The sequence below is a fragment of the Platalea leucorodia genome (genome assembly GCF_965183815.1).
Source record: "Platalea leucorodia genome assembly, chromosome: 8".
Classification (NCBI taxonomy): Eukaryota; Metazoa; Chordata; class Aves; order Pelecaniformes; family Threskiornithidae; genus Platalea; species Platalea leucorodia.
In genome coordinates this window covers 36,573,993-36,591,029 of record NC_138830.1, presented here as the reverse complement: position 1 = coordinate 36,591,029, position 17,037 = coordinate 36,573,993, and the positions used below count along the sequence as shown (strand labels likewise).

At 46.9% G+C, this 17,037-nt stretch overlaps 2 protein-coding genes across 3 annotated transcripts in view; both read left to right on the top strand.

Annotated features, from left to right (window-relative positions):
- GNAO1 (G protein subunit alpha o1) overlaps positions 1-17,037 on the top strand; it is a gene marked incomplete at both ends in the record, with an annotated part of 146,670 nt that overhangs the window by 27,157 nt on the left and 102,476 nt on the right. The gene's annotated exons all lie outside the window — the stretch shown is intronic.
- The window catches only part of LOC309594305 (metallothionein-2), a 216,043-nt gene continuing 202,168 nt past the window's right edge, over positions 3,163-17,037 (top strand). Inside the window, exon 1 of the mRNA XM_082319887.1 lies at positions 3,163-3,173. The gene's annotated coding sequence lies outside the window, so the exon portion shown is untranslated. The remainder of the gene's footprint in view (positions 3,174-17,037) is intronic.

Here is a 17,037-nt window from a genome sequence, read left to right as displayed (position 1 = left end):
TACTAACCAGTCTCCAGTTTCACTTCACACAGGCTTTTCTCCAAGCAATTTTTGCTGCTGTTGTTGTTGTTGCAAAACATTTTCATTAATCAGGAATTTTAATTAATTGTAACCCTGCTGAAAATGCCAAGACAAAAGCACAAATACAAGGAGACAGTTGCTCAGGTCAGAGCAGCCCATTTTCAGTTAGCTCTGCTCGCTCTGAGATCACACAGTGTAATCACGGGCACAGGGAAAACACTGAATTCTGAACGGCATTTTAAGGGCACGGGGAAAGGTGGTGGTGTTTCTATCAAGTCAGGAGGTCTGTTTTGAAGCTCTGATGGTGGCCCTGGGTTGGCATACTCTTAACTGGAAAGCCGTATCCCAAAAGGATTACAGTGACATTTTTTCTAGTTCTTCAGCTGCTTCAAACAATCAGTTTCAACAAAGGACTTAAAATGTTCTGTTTTTATAAAGCTGAAAATCAGGTTGTTTCTAGACTGATTTCACTTGCAATGAATGAATTGCTGCATAGTTCCAGCTTTGGCTGGGCCACTTCCCAGGGACATGTACACCTTGGGATGTTAATGGCTGACAGAGATCCCCTTCTTGCTCAACATGTCTGGAAAAGAAAATAATCTCATTCCGGCCTTGTTACTTGTCACCTGGCCACAATGCCCAGCAAATTGTGGCTCCTTTGGCAGTGAAGTAATTGAGGTTCATCGGTCCAGTGATATGAAGGCCTGGACCAGCACTCAGCACACAAACTGATTCAACTTTCCGAACCTGAAAGTAATTTTCTACCCTCTTAAAATGGTTATATGCCTTGGTGCACAGTCTGGACAACCCCCAGCACACCATGAATAATAGATTCCGGAAATCTGTAAAAGCTTTATTTATTTAAACACCTGAATATTTAGAATTTGTTCATATCATTGGCATATTTACCCCACTTTCCCTGCAGTAAAAGGTCTCAAAAGGGTTTCCACCTTGTAAACCTGCTGCGAGCAGGTTTTACAGTCTGTTGGCTGATGTGCGTTTAAGGTCCACAAGTGAAGCAAACAGGGTTTCACCCTCGGTGAGTTTGCAGCCCTGCCCCTTCTCTTTCTGGAGAGCTGGTTGGATGGGTTGCATTTTTCATCATAGAAACTCCTCTTTAGAAACATAATGACAAAGCCACAAGGGTTTTCAGGGTCTTTGTTCACAAGACAACTTCATTCCCCAGTTTTCTTCCAAATGCTGCCATGGGGCTCATGTGAACTAGGGCAGAGCATGGAGGTCTGGATTCTGCTCGTGCCTTTTCCACTAACACCCTGCTGCTTTTTCTCACCATTTCCCCTCCCACCACGGCACGTGCTGTGTCCTGCTGGAGAGCAAGCTCATCTGCTCAGGGAAAGCCTCTCACTGCGTGCTTGGGTTGTGCTCTCTTGGTCGTGGCTGCCTTTTCCAGGCTCGGCTCAGGCCTAGCGATGAGCGATTTGGAGGCTGAGCAATAAGCAGGTGCGAGATTCCAGTGACTCGCTAAAGCAGAGGGGACGGGTGGGAGGAGAGGAGCTGTGCCTCATCTTAGGGCTTTCTTCCTCTACGATACCTGCTCTTTTCTTCTGAGCTTTGCAATTTGCTCGTGGCACACTGCAGGCCAGGTCAGCTGCATCCCTGGCTACATCTGAGAGCCTTGAGATGAACTTCAACAGGAGCAGGACCAGAACCGTTTTTGTGCACTGAGACTATTTCTTTTGCTATTACTAATGTAAATCCACAGAGCTCCACCGACCTCAGCAGTGCTGCTTGGGAGGGTGAAACCGAGGATAGCCACGCGCTACAGCCTGGGGCTGACGGTTTACTCAAATTGATGGCTCCTTGTGAAGATAGCTCTAAGTGACTCAGCTCTCAATCTGTTTAGACCAACTTCATGGACTGAGGTGGAAATTGAGCCTAAGTAAAGTTACTCTTCATCCCCCAGGTTATGCCTGGAAAGCAACACTTTGCCTGTGCACATTTCTTTCTTTGTCACAAGTGGCACCTTAATGGCAAAACCCTCTTGCTCAAAGCTGCTCAGTTAATCATTTCCATCATCTGAAGGCAAGGCTGTGCACTTCAGGGTTTTCCTGTACTTACCAGGTTATTCTGCAGACCACAGTTACTGTGTGGCATCCTTAGCTGAGCTGATTCCTCCCAACGCAGCCCATGTGAGAGGATCAACGCCACCGGGGCTGTCTGTGCCTTCAGCCGCGGGAGAGGCAGCTTGTTGGTTTAGCTGTGCATTACATGGGCACAGGCAGCAGCTGAGGCTGAGCTCCCTTCGCCTTCTCCTCCGCTGTGTGCCACAGATTCAGGCAGAGAGGGAGCTGAGTGTGTGTCAGCAATGGGATCCCTGGGAAAAGGTGTCTATCTGCAGGATTAGTCAGAACAGAAATTGCTGTGCTAAGCACTGAATATCACTTGGCTCTGCAGATCTTTAACTTGATGGTGGAGATGTAGGGGAGACTGGTATTGTGATGGGAGAGCAAGCCAGCAGGTGATTTCCCCTGGACAACGGGTGCAGGGAGCAACCCCTAGCACCTTCCTGCTCACCTTTCCAAGAAGGTGCAACAAAATACAGTCATGTTTTAACATGCTGTTAAACAGCAGAACACTTCCCATGTATAGGGAGCACCAATGGGGAAACGCAAAGGATGTCTAGAAAAGGAATGGTGACACTAAATGCTTAGTCCTGAAGAGCTGAGGGAGAGGAGACAAGATGCTCTTGGTACAGGATCTGTTAGAGGTGCAGAGGAAGGACACAAAAGGCTGTTTTAGGTGGCGCAGGCTGCAGAGGTTCCTGTACTGGCAGGGGGAGGTAAGGAGAAGCATAAGCAGGAAACCAATTTCCGCTCCCTCACTAGCGACACAAACCAATTGCAAGGGCTGGTGTCCGAGGTACCCAGCCAGCCCTGCATTTCTAGGGTGCCTAAGGCACAGAGCAGTTTTTTTCTAAGGAAAGCACTTTACATGTAGAGACATGCCTGGCTTTAAGGGGAGTCCCCTGTGCAGCACAGCTTCCACAACCTGGGGCCTTCGCTTTTTTAGGTATGACAAATACAAGCTAATCCCTGGTACCCTCCAGCCACAAAGGTGATTCTGGTTTCTGACTCTTGGACAGTCAGGCCCACGTTGTGCCAGGTGTGATTTACTGTGCAGGCCCAGCCGATGTCCTGCGAATTCATGCTGTTCAAACACAGTTCTTGCCCTGCACTGGGGAAAGCTGATCATTGTATTTTCCTATGGTCACTTCTCCTCTTCCTCTTCCCCCATGTAATCTCCATTCATTGTCTCTTCTTATATCACTTTCTCAATCTTTATGTTTTCTGTAAACAATTTTTTTCGCCCTATACTTGGCTATTTTCTTCCTCTAAAACCTACCTTTCATTTTTCTGGACATTTGAGGGTTTCTAATATTTTTCCTCATTAACAGATTTTTTTTCCCCTTTTTTCCTCTTTCCTGTTTTCTTTAGCCACAGGTTCTCGCAGCTCTTAGAGCTCCGTTATCCTCTCCCAGCCTTCCCAGGAGGGGGCTGGAGCATACATCCCACTTGCCTTCCAAATGTTGACAAGATTGTTTTAGAGGATGAGTGACTGACAGACAAATACCAGCCTCAAATACTCTGAATGCTCTGTTACTAATAGCTTTATTCTTGTCAACACAGTAGGCAAAATAACCCTTGAAAGGGATAGGCCATATTTTTAGCCAGCCTTAAACTCAGCCTCTAAAAAATAGCTTTATGCTCAGTTGTCTGTCTCGCTCCCTGGATTCATGTTCCCCAAGCAGATCTTTAAAGGACTTCTTTTCATTTTGACCTGGTAGGGATGAGCAGTTACACTCTTGGAAGCAGCTTTTCTTCAGCCACCTCGCAATGCTGCATAGGTGGGGCCCTGCAGCTGACCCATAGCTTGTGGCTGAGTAGGAGGTAGGAGGCAGGAGATGCTCATCTAGGGCTTTGCTGCATGTTTGGTCCCATGACCTGGACCTGCACAAAGGAAACAAACAGGGTGAAATTTGAACCCCACCAAAAATAGTTAATTGATAACAGAGTGCCAGGGTTTCCCCACCGGTTGCAGTCAGCACCAAATTCAAATCTTGATTATTTCAATATATCTTGAAGGAGTTAAAATTTAGAATAGCTTAGGGAAGATAAATAAAGATGTTTCTGTGCTGGTGTCAGATGTGCATGACCTTGCCTTCCTCTCCTGTTGGTCTTAGGACAAGCCAGATTAAGGAGTGATCTCTTCCAGTCTTCAGTTTGTTAAGCTTGTAAACAACAGCAAGGGTGGAAACCATTGTAAGAAAGATGGATAAAGCTTAGAAATGCCGGCTGGGATTTCCCTGTGACGTGCCTGTAAGGAATGTGCGCTAGTTAACAGGACTAATACATTTTGCGGCACTTGTCTCCCAGTTCTCCGTGCAGTTCCTCTTCCAGCCTGGTCACTCAGGTCTGCTATTGCTCGCCAAGGCCACCACAGCCTTCGAAAAGCAGGCTCCCCATGGGACGTTGGTGGGGACAAGGAGGGGGACCTTCCCCTGAGAGGAGGCACAAGGGCTCGGCCTCTGTAGTCCCAGCCCAGCTGTGAAAGCTCAGCAGTGTCCCTTCAGCCAGGCACCCCATGCTACCTGCCCTTGCGGCAGCCGAGCTGTGAGCAGCACTTTGTCACCCAGCCAAAACAACAGCATTTCAGCTTTGCTGTAGTTTGTCTTCTTACGGCACTTCATGTCAACACATCGTTTGCTTGAGCGGTGCAGGATCGGAGGCAGCATGCTCAGTAAGGGTTGTGTGCTCACTGCTCTTTTAGGCTGGAAAGAAGCCAGGGATCATCAGGGTTGGGGGGCCTAAATTGTTGCCGGTCTGTTTGGGATTTTTTTCCCTGCTCCCTCACTAGCGACACAAACCAAAAAGACTCTTGCAGTGGCAGCATTAGAGGCTGCTGTGTTTGAAGTGCTCTCATGCATTTGTAAGGAATGGCTTGTTTATGGCAAAACAGCTCTGAAGCAATTATTACCATGCAAATGGAGAGGTACACCTTTTTCTTTTATGGATTACCTCTGAAGCTCAGTACAGGGGAAAAAAAGGGAGACTACTAGCTTAGGAAAACAGAGAGAGATTACAGAAGTGAATGTTGCTGTACCTGGACTTCGTAATGAGGGATGCCGGCAAAAATTAACAAGCAGCCTTATAAACAGCACCATGTAAGACATGGTGTTGAGCATAGAGTGAGCGTGCAGTGGGCTGCTAAGTACCCACATGGTTTTTATTGGCTTTCAAACTGAGGGAATGTTTTTCCTGACATGATCTGGTCCTGCTCCCAGTGCTATTCATGTTTGGGGTAGTAGTATTAGAAGAGCACAACTCAAGAAGAGCACAACTCAAAAATATGAGGGAGGACCTGCAAGGGCTGAGGAAGACAGCATCAGAAACAGTGCTGCTGAAACAGCCCAGAAAAACCAATGAGGTAAAACTCAGTAACAAATATAGAGGTGCTGCCTTTGAGAGGGAGAAATTAGATTGTCCCAGAGCTGCAACTGTCCTGTATGTGCTTCACCCAAGTTAAGCCATGATCTTATGTAGGTACACTTGGTACCAACCAGGTGCCCTGCAGCAGACTCAGTGCTTTGGAGCCAAGAGTCCAGGTAGATGTAAGTGAATGCAGCAAAGGAAAGCTGCCCTTGCTGGCTACAGGAGCTGCAGCACTCCCTCTCTGTGAAATACCCTTTATCCACTGCTCTGCACAGGCATGGAGCAGAGCAGACGCCCTTCCCCAGGCATACTCTGCTTTAAGAAGCCACAGCTGCACGTCCGCTCAGGGGGAGGACGGCAAACCATGTCTACTGGTTATAGACAGACTGCTGGGAAAGGCTTTTTTCTCCAAACTTAGAGGCATTTTTTCTGCTAGCAGGGCTTTTTCTGTTCCTTTGGCACTTCCAGCTGGATATGGAAAATCCAGCCCAGCTGCAGACTTTAAGACATTGTTTTAGGACAAGACCTGTCAGGAGGAATGAGGCATTTTGGTGGCAAGTCGCTTATGCTGTGACTGTCACATGTGCACAGGAGAGGCTATGTTTGCCTTTGTGCCTGCTGTCCTTTCTGTATCTGGAAAAAGCAAGAGCCAGTGCAGTGTTTTCCTTTGGCCATTCAGCACTGAATGTACCAATAATAGCACAGTCACATAGTCAGAGTTTAGGGGAAGGGACTGTGTCTTCTTCACAAGGGACGAAGCCCTAGCACTCTGCGGACAATGCTGCTACACACATAATGAACAGAAAGTGACGGTCCTCAGCAAGTTTCTCCAGTTGCCTTTGCTCTTGGCATAAAATTTTGGTGCCCTTGGTACCTGTGATATGGGAATGTAAATGTGAAAGGCGGGTCAGAATTCATATGCAAAAGCTTCCTCTAGTATAAGAGGAAAGGTCAGAACAAGTTTCTTCAGCTTTCAAGAGTGAGGTGGGGTGAGGGACAGCCAGCTCTAGCCCATGGTAATAGACAAGTGGGCCTAGTTGGAAGCTAGCTCTGCAGAATTAAGGTGCCCTCCCTCCCCCAAATCAAGGAGGTTGAAGAAAAGCTTTTGGAGGACAGGTTGAGATGCATTCAGACTTCACAGGTCAGGTCGGTTCATGATGTGATGTAATTGATTGCATTGCAGGGAGTGCCTTGGGAAGCCCCATCGCTCTTGAATCTGGTGAGGAACAAAACCCCAAACCTCACAGCTGGCCACAAGAATCCACGTTTTTCTGTCTCACAGGACACCCGTCCTTTTTGCAGCACTTGCATGAGGACAGGACATGTTGCCCAGACCATTGAAGAAAAGGAAGTTATATAGGAGGATGGTAGGGCCAAGTTCTCTGCTAAAACTTGACTGACATTCATGCTGCAGATCTGCAGCCAAATTGTCTGCTGAAGGACTGCCAGGTTCAGCAAATAAATGGAACCAGGTCTGTATGCAGGTGTGAGTGAGCATGAGTCCTCTGAAGCCAAATGATGGAAGTTCACCCAGTCAGAGACTTTTGCCACCATGTTTCTTCAGTGGATTTTTACTCACCACAGTTTTTTTTCATTTCTCTGACCACTCTCTGGTTTTCACCCCCATTTTCTATATATTCTCCATCTGTTCCTTTCCCCTGTTGTTTTCCTGAGCATTTTCTAAGCCTGCTGCAAATCCAACAGCCCTCAAGTTCTTGTTGAACTTCTGAACCCACCCTGTTCAAGTGAGTGCTAAATCAGGCAGGACAAGTCAAGCCAGCTCTAATTCTGATGGCAGCAATTGTGCTTTTGGAAAAAAATTGACAAACATTCTGAATTTAGACAAAGCTCGTCTAAGGGAGAGAGAATGCTTATATTCTGCAACTCTGGTCTGCAGAGCGCCAGTGTTCAAGTAGGACATTTTAATAACATCCTTCATGGACAAGTGTTTTGCTTGGAACCCTTTTTTCCTCCCTCCACTCCGACAATTGTCAGCGAGGAGACTCGCAGGGAACAAAATGGAATTAAATCTATTCAGAAAATTAGAACAATCGGCATTTCTTTCTTTTCCTGCTGGATTCGTTACTAGTGGGGCTATAATCTGCATTTTTTTGCCTGAAGCACACTCCCACTCTTACCTCTTCACAGCAATGCTGCTGTTCTCACAGATAAACAGGTCCTCCCTGAATGGATTATAGCTCTCAGCCAAAGGCAGGCTGATGACAAGGGAAAAACAAACAAATGCATTCCCAGGGCCCGATCCAACTCTTCGGAAAGAAAATAGAAACCTTCACGGATTTCAGTAGAGTTTCTATCCAGCCCTTAACAGTCCCTCTGCTGACGGCTAATTGCACAGGGCCCAGGAAATTTGGGTTGTAAGGACTCGGCGTCGAGTACATTGTGTCTTTCCGCCACCCAGCAGGCATTTCAGGGAGCTCGAGCCCATGGTTGCCCCCGACAGCTGCGCTACCGACTGGCTTCATTTGAACTCGGACACTTCTGCTTTCCGTGTGATGTGATTCCTTCTGCTGCCACAGGTTTGCAAGGTTTTATGAAGCTCTGAATTTCTGGTTGGACAAACTGACCGAAGGAAGGACCCAAACTGCCAAAGGCAGTGGCCAAAGGGAACAGGTTGGTGAGGGGTGACACTGAGCCAAGACTGACATTAATATTCACACTCCAAGAAAAGGAGAGTGAGTAAAATAATGACATGAGGGGCAACTGAAAGAAAAATAAGCCAGAAATATGTGTGTTGAGATAGGAAGCTACTAGTGAGGGGAGAAGGGAGGTCTGAATTGAATGATCAGGAGGACATCGTGTTGGTTCTGAGGTGGAAATAATCCTCTGAGAGGATGCTGTTCCCCACCAGCCCGGGCTGGAGGGTCTGCCTGCCTCCTGCCTGCCTCCTGCTTATGCACCCATTTATCTGTGCCAGTTCTGCTACTACTGGTACATCTTTCCATCCTAGCTATTTAAACAGCTAGTTTCTTTTTATTTCTCCCACTCAATTCTTGCATGCTTCTACAGCTGGGGACCAGTGCTTTCAATGGTAATAGGCTCACTATTGCTTTGAATTGAGAGGACTTTTATCAGCCCACTGTTCCTGTAATTTACCGTGGTTTAGAGTGATAATGAGGATTTGGGTATGTAAAGAAACCCTAAAGTACACATGGAAATCAACACAAGGGAGTGCAACTCTGAGCCTTGGGCATTAGTGACTATGAATGGGTGAGTGAGTGCTTAGCCCAGGAAACCAAAACAGGGGAGACAAAAGCCACACATAATCTTCCTGGGCTGGCAAATGCTGTTTATCTTATTTTTTTAAATGCCTGGAGAACAGAAAGCTTCTCTTTCCTTTTGTTGCTCTGTAGCTGTGTTAGAATTTAGCCTTAGCTGTGCACAGTTGCTTGCATGACTTTGGCAAGGAAGCCATCCTGGACTGGCCCAGTGTGGGGCTGGGAGGTGGTCTGGAGAGTCCAGGAACCATGGGCATGAGTCCATCGCCCCACCACAGAAACCAAAAGAATCGAAGGACTCCTTTCGGTCTTATTATGTCTGAAGAACCACAAATAAAAAACAAGGGGAGGGGAAGGTCTTTAAGATTAATGTTCTTTTTGGGTAAAAAATGTGAAATGCTTCCTTGCCAGGGATAGTTTCTAGCAACAAACATCAACTGTGGTCACAAATAATCCTGCCAGTGGATATGTGCCTGCTTTGAGTGGACAGCAGCATAACTGCACGTGCAAGTGGGGTGGAAACACGTTGGTTTGCTACCAGATTCCGTAGCAGTTCAAATGGTTTGTAGCATTCTTGGCACTCAATTAGTACTCACATCTATAATTTCAGAAGCCTCATTCTAAGGAGGGGGGGAATACATCAGGCCTGTTGTTTCTGCTGGCAACACTGGAACTAAAAATAACTACGTGAATGACATTATGGAAGCTGTATTTGAGTTCATCGGTAGATAAATTTTGACTGGACAGCAGGAAATATTTCTAATGATGAAATGCCTTATACTGTGGATTATTACTCCTGGGGAAGAGGTGAAAGCCTCATTGCCTGGGAGCTTTTAAAGGGAGGATTTAGAAATGAAGACAAGGGAACAATCTTGCATCATGCCCTGATATTCTGAGTGTTTGGGAGTCCGTGAGAGGTATCAGTGAAGAACAACCATAGAAATCTCACTTCCATCAGCCAGATGAAGCAGCCCCACGGCCGGGTCTGGTTCCCGGGGTTGGCAGTGGCAGACTGGGGCTCCAGGGCCCAGGACCCCCCTTCAGAGGGCCAAATCCTGACCACTCTCAGGTGCGCATGGGCTGCCTGCTGCCACGTGTTTCCTGGCAGGAGCTGCTGCGGCCACAACACATCCAGGCCAACAGCTTGGTGGTGTCACACGAGCTGCTGCAGAGACTGACCAGATAACTCGTTCTGCCTGCGAGAGATGCTCCTGGATGGCCTGGAGGTGTCTGGGTAGATAATGCCTGCCGTCCGCCCCCCGAAAGGGACGGCACCTCCACGCTGAGGTCCCATGTGGCTCAGGCTCCAGGGTGTGAGGTGTGGGATGGGAACCCCTCGGGGCATCACAGCCTGCACCTTCAAGACTTCCCTCGCGCTGTGGTTTGGTCCCTGGAGGGCATGCTGGAGCGGTTTCCGCATGCCACCTTGTAGAAGTCCCCAAGAGGCCAGGACACCAAGGGAAGAGAGCAGCTGTGCCCCAGTCATACCTGGTCCTTGGAGATGCTCACAGAACATTTTTCCCAGGGGATTCTTGCTCGGTTCATCAGTCTCCTTCCCATCTTCCCCATTCCATTGCCCCTTTCTCAGGCTCTTGTTTTGGCATTAGTTGGGATAAATGTGAGTTCCAGCTCTCCACTCTGGTTCCCCAGCAGAGACAGTCCTGCCCAAGTGCCCAGCCTGCCTTCCCCAGCCCTGCCATTTAGCGTGAGTTGTTCCATTTAACTTTATCAATTGATTGGTTAATGAGCCACTTATTTGCCTTAGGTTACTCAGCACTATTGCCTCTGCTTATAGATTAGGTGCTGCTTTTTATCACACATTTCCCTATATCCCGTAGGTTGTAAATCTATTATGCAGATACTAGTAAGCTACAGTCATCACTGTTTAAAGGGAACACTGGCAGTGCTATTAAATGCTGTAATAATAATAATAATAATAATAATAATAATAATAATAATAATAATAATAATAATAATAATCAGCCCTCCCTTATCTGTGTTTCCCAAGTCCCAATAATCTTTGTGTTTGTTTTCTTTTCTTCCCACCATCATCCCCCAAAGGGTAGAGGTGCCCCCAGCAGCTTGCCTCCCCAGACCTCGTGGTAGCAAAGCTGGGGGCTGTTCTTGTTCATGGGACTGCAGGTAAAGGGAGGGAAGCCAGGCCAGAGAGGAAAGGGAAGGTCTATGCTGTTTGGAAAACTCAAAAGCTTTGAGAAACTAATGAGATGTCCAAACTTTCCTAGATACTTTCTGGAAAAAATGAAGCCTAGCCCATCAAAACGTTGCATCATCCAAATGCCAGCAGTGCACCCACTATGTGGGTGGGAAGGGAGAGTCAAAGTAGTCTACACTAATTAAACCTCAGCCTCTATGAATCCAATCGGACCTCTCCAGAAGGCAGGAATGTTTCACACCAGGGGCAGTTAAATAATACTAGAGATAAGCTTAAACTCTGATGATCAGATATGGAGTAAATTTATTGTGATGCAGATTTACCAAATCTTGCTGGTTGCTTTATAATATGGTTCAGACAGCTGCTTTGAACTGCGATGTGTCTTATTCTCAGATACTCTTGGGAAAGACTTATAGGCATTTGCAAATTAAATCAATAAGGAATTTCTCAATTGAAGATGAGGACATAGGGGATGACAAAGACTGATGAAAGTAGTAGGAGGAACATACTCATTTTCTGAGATGTTTGTCACAGCGGTCGCTTCCCAGCATAATGGGCAAACACATTTACACATGTTAAATGCGGTTCTGCTTTCAGTTATTGTGTCTACCTAGAAAGCTGGTGGTGGCTTGCTGAACCAGAACTAGTCCATACACCAGTGACAGCTGCTTGCACCATGGCACCTGCTGCTTCTGCCAGGGTCTGGTGGCCACCAGGCAGTGCAATAGCAAAAGATGATGGGGAAGAGGTGCCAGGCGTGCTCTCTGACGGCTGTCCCGAGAGGCTCGCTTCCCAGCAGTCTCCGCGTTGTTTCTTGGTAGTGCAGCGCTCCTGGGGTTCCCATTAACAGAATATGGGCCTGGCAAGGAGAACTTAAGTGCCAGCCTGGCTCTAAGCCAGGCTTTCAGATGCAAGAGAGCGTCTGGCCAGGGTACCCCAGACACTTGATTCTTCATCACTCCTTTCTCTGCTGGCAGGAGCTGCCGTGCCAAAAGCTGACATGAAGGTCTAGGAAAGTGCAGGGACCCGTCCCTCACCCAGCGAGCGTGGGAGAGGCTGCCTCTAGCCCTCGGTGTGCCTGGGGACAGGGGCACCCTATGGATCCCGTCAGGCTGGCTGCATCACCCAGGGACGCAGGGGAGCTCCTCTGCTTTCTGTCAGTGACCAGTCCTTGGTCCGCTGGTTGTATAGGAACTCTCCCAGTTAGAGCCACGTCCTTCTCTCCTGCTGCCACCGAGAGGTCACGGGACGGTTCCTGGATCTGGTTACAAAGCCCCAGCTCACTCTGCAGAGCAAAGACAAGTAATTATTTGTGGTCTTTTGGCAGTGGGTGCATTCATTGTGGTATATGTTTGTATTCTTCCACTACTCAGTACAGGCATGGGAATATTTGGCAGCACACTACCTCCCAGTTCCACCCAGTGCCCCAGCAGCCTCACAGGGAGATACTGACTGGCTGTCCCAGCTCAGTGAGATGGGGGCACAGAGAGACACACAGCGGGACCCCAGAGGAGAGCCCTTGGTGTCCTCCATGCCAGGAAATGCCACAAGACACTGAGGATGCCCGAGGTCTTCAAATCCTTTTTCAAACAATATTGTGTTGGAATAGCTCGGCTGAAAAGCTTGGGGAAACACTGGGCAAAAATTGCTCCTTCGTCCTTCTCAGGGCAGTTGTAGGCAGGAGACTTGGAGCTGAGGCAGGGCCTTCCCCCGTTGCCGCAGACAAGGTACCTCTCTGTGGATGCATGTGCCAAGTTAGAGCAGTCAAGGTCTTGTCCCCCACTGGTATTTTCTAAACATAAGCTGCATTTGAGAATCCCTGAAGGGTTAACGTTATTTGACTGAATCCTTGTGGCAGGTGTCAGGGAAAAGCTGTGCATTTGTCTTCCCTTCAGATAACCTGTTCTCTGAGTGCAAGTGTAGAAGTTATGATTTAAATATATCCAAATGCATGTAATTAATCACAAGTGCAACATACCTCCTTCCTGCTGCGAAACATTATTAACAGTGTAGGCGGAATCCTAAAATACCGTATCTGCCACGTTTCAGCTCAAACTCTTCAGCTTGGAAAGCCTCAACGCAGCCAGCAGACCTGAGCAGCCAGGCTGCAAGAGTTCAGACCCACACCTCCTTTTTGGAGAGGTGTCTACCTCTGCTCCCTCCGAGCCACGTTTCAGCTGTAGGCAGAGCCTTCCCTGAGGCTCCAGTAAGTACAGCCAGCAGAAACTTTTCAGCCCCACTGCAAGAAATACCACAGTTAGGAAGGCAAAGTTTGGTTTGATGCTGCCTGCAGCAGCAGGACCGACAGGCCAAACTGCTGTTCCTCTGCCCAGGACTTTTATCACATCTGCACCAGACCTCCCCATTTTGATTGCAAAATTTTCCATCAATGGAGGATCCACTGCAGTCTTCGGGGATTTTTTCCCAGCAGCCAGATACTCTCCCTCGGACTGTGATCTGTGGGGTGTGGTGCTTGATTATATCCTGTAACGGAAAGGCAGCACATTGCAGAACTGGGAACACCATGACTCAAAGATCTCTGAGCTGAGATTAGTGGAGGCTAATGTCAGCTTGGCAGCACACCCAGGGGCTTGTGGCAAGCACACTGCTCGGAGATGGAGCCCCTGAGCTGTAATCATGCCAGGGAGGATGGACAGGATACGAGGAATGGCATAACCGCTCTTTCCAGAATTGATTCCTTCTCAGCTTAGCATGTTAAAACATCAAAAGTACTGAAAAAAACCCCATCTGCTACCAGAGCTAATCAAACACATCAATTATTGCTTCAGAAAGACAGTTGCTGCTAGATTTGATATCCCAAAAAAGCAAAGCTGCTTTAAAGCACCTTTTTATTTTAGCTGGGTGTTTTCATGACAGCACACGATTCCTAATGAGCACTAGTACAGCTAGGACACACAGAAAAATATGTCAACTGCGCAAAGATCAGCTCTAGACACAGGGGAAGTAACTCTGAATCCCAGTGGATTTCAGTAGAATGGGGAGCTTTGGAAGTTTGGGGTTTGTCACATGAAGGCTACATCCTACCAAAGCCTTGCTTTGAACCCTGAGAGAGTCGTGCACTGACGCTTAATATCTGGGTAAAACACACAAGGTTGCTCTATTCTTACTGAGGGATTTGGTGGTGGTACTTGATTGTGAGGATGAAATGCACGGGACGATGAAGAGGCTGTGTATGTCCCTTGCTTCCTCTATTGTCCACAGAGTGTTTGGTTATGGAGAGCAACATCTGAAAAGGTTTTGAAAGGCAAAGTCACCTTCTAGCTATCAAAACATTTCAGATGAGGCAGATGGGAGACCAAAAATATTATTTAGGTTTGGGCAGTAAAACTGACATTGAACCCATTTGCCTCATTTTTCAGGCTTTGATGATAGTTAATGACAGCTTACAGAAGTTGTAAGTGATCTAAAAAAGCCATAAAAAGCTGCTTTGTGTCCTTGTTCAGGGGATGAATTTAACAAAACCATTACGGGGCTTTAAAACACTGTTTTGACTTTCCAGAACCAGCTGTGGGATGATCCAGCTGCAGTTGGACCCCCTTTGCATCTAAGAGAACATTTAAGAGGATTAATCCCAATAATTTTAATTCAACAAAATGACCTTATGTAACATTACCAAGGAATTAATGAGAATTCTCTCATGTGGGTCATCACTGGCCCAGTGGATTTTTTTCCCCAGGGGATCTCATTGGTCTCAGGCAGAGCATGGACAAAGTAGATTGACTATGTAGCACATTGCATGGGATCAGAAGATAAGTCACTTGGAGCAGGAACCCTTTTTCCTTCGCTAAATTATTATTTGGGAACGCACAAAGAAGAATGCAGCTGTCAGCCTCCACTGGTGCTATTTGAAACCCTTTTGGCTCCGAGGCTTTTTCCACAGAAAAATGCAATCTCATCTAATGCAAATGCTGCTGCAGGAATATGTGTAGTCCAGCTGTCTTTTTTTAATCGAAAAAAATCCTGATCTAATTGTTTTTGACTGTGTTTCTTTGCTGTTCTTACTGAGCTGAGCAGGATGCATATTAAAGCTAATTAGGTGCATGTAGGGTATTCAATATTTGATCTTAATATTAAAGGCCCCAGGAGAGGGCACATTATCAAAGTTACACAACTGCAAATTTTAGTAAAACCAAACTATGCCAGTGGCCTAACATTGCATAAAACCCCAGTCTGCGCCGGTCCCTGCTTGGTGCGGGACGTGGGGGTCTGGGGCAGCCTCTGCCTGCGTCCCTGCTTGTGCCTTTTGCTTCCCGTCTGGGCAGACTTGGCTTTTGGGAGCATAAAAAACTGATTTGGGGCAGCAAGAAAGAGAGTCTGTTGTATTGCTTCTGTATCAGCAAGTCTGATGTTTTTTTTTCCCCCTGACTGCACCCCTATGCCATCATCCCCTGTCTCCGTGCTTTAGGGAAGGGTCTGAGGTTTGGTTTTGGTACTGAGCCACCACTGGAGGTCAGGTCCTCAGCATGGGTATATCAGCGTACCTCCACCGGCCAGCACGCAGCCTGACCTTCATGGAAACCAGCGGCTCCCTATAAATGAGGTGCTCATTTGTACCATCATTAGCGCTTGGGAGCAGGGCAGTGCATCTGGGTACCGTGACTCCTTTGGGGACCAGTGGCCAGTGGTCTCTGTAGGAACAAAGCTATCAGTGGGATGACTCGGGTGGGTAAAACCACTTCTGTGGTGCACAGTTAGGCTCAGTGTGGATAATACTTATTCTCATGCGTAAGCCACGGGATGCTTCATTTTCCTGACTTTTGTGTTGTTAAATTTCAAAGGATGATTACATCCCTATGGAGTTTGGGTGGAGTACTAGCACAGTAGCTGGATTTGCTCTGCCTGCTCAGCCTTGCCTTCTTTTGAAATATCAGTAGTGGCATCTTTCATTTATCAACAGTAATTAATTACGTTCAGGATGCAGTGGACTGTTTATGCTATTAAACTTGTTTTATACACACACTTAAAAACAGTGTATTTCACTTCACTGCTTCCTGTTAGAAAAAGTAACTGCTGAAACAGTCCTCACAGGGCAAAGATGGGAACAGTTATTGGTGCATCCCAAATGCAGGGTAGAAAAACCAACCCAGACCCCCCCGGTCTGATGAAGGATATGTCTTAGGGAACGGAGCATGCAGTCCAGGAAATCGTCTCTACTCTCAGCTACAGCGTGCAACCAAAGTGAGGATCACCCCTCAAGACAGTCCAAAGCCAAAATTAAGCATTGATGTAGAACTCAATTAAAAAATAATAGACTAAGAGCTGCTTGCAAAAAGCGACAGGACTGCAGGGACACAGCACCACACTGGGAGTTTTCTTTAGTGCACTTGTTTCTGGTGTTGGTCTGTATTAAACTGGAAATGAAGAGAATTCTGCATATATTTTATACACCTGAAAACAAACCAAATCAAAGGTTCTCAGGAAGATGCACTATCTGACCCCTACATGTCTAGAAGCTCATCATCGTTAGCTCAATAGCTGCTCATCCACAGGCAAAAAAGTAAGATGGCAGCAACATCCATTCTGAGTATACACAAGAGAGTTTCTTATAACATCATTTTCTAGCTTTTTGGCCAGCAGTTAAGGTGCAGAAGCACATGCCTAGCTTTAACTAGACCTCATGAAGGCATCAGTTACTTACAGGCATTGCTATTGGACACAAATTTGGCTGCCTTAGAAGAGCAAGGACGTTTGTGCCCTGTACAGATCCATGAAACTTTTGCAATTGATTTGAATAAGCGCGACCATTGCCAGGGCAGTAGATTTTGGCAGCATTTCAATCGCCTGATGGATTTGCTTATTTTTTAACGTGAACCAGCTGGTTAGTTAGAATAACGTCTTTGCATGCAAGAAATACTTTGGTGGTAAGAATTCAGTTCTGAGTGACCCAAAGGTATTTTCTCCAGAAAGGAGGTTTCCCCCAGCTGGGAGTCTGTCACAGGGCTCCATCAGTATTTCTTGGACTGGTGTTAAAAATCCAGGTTGAAAAAAATTATACTTTTAAAAATGAGCTCTCTTTGCAGTTTTTAGATGACCCTGAATAAGGAAGCTGGTTTTCTTTTCAAAAAAGCGGGCATGTAGGCAAACAGTCATCTTAATCTCCATCTCAGAGAGTTTCTTGCAGGAATAGGATGTACAA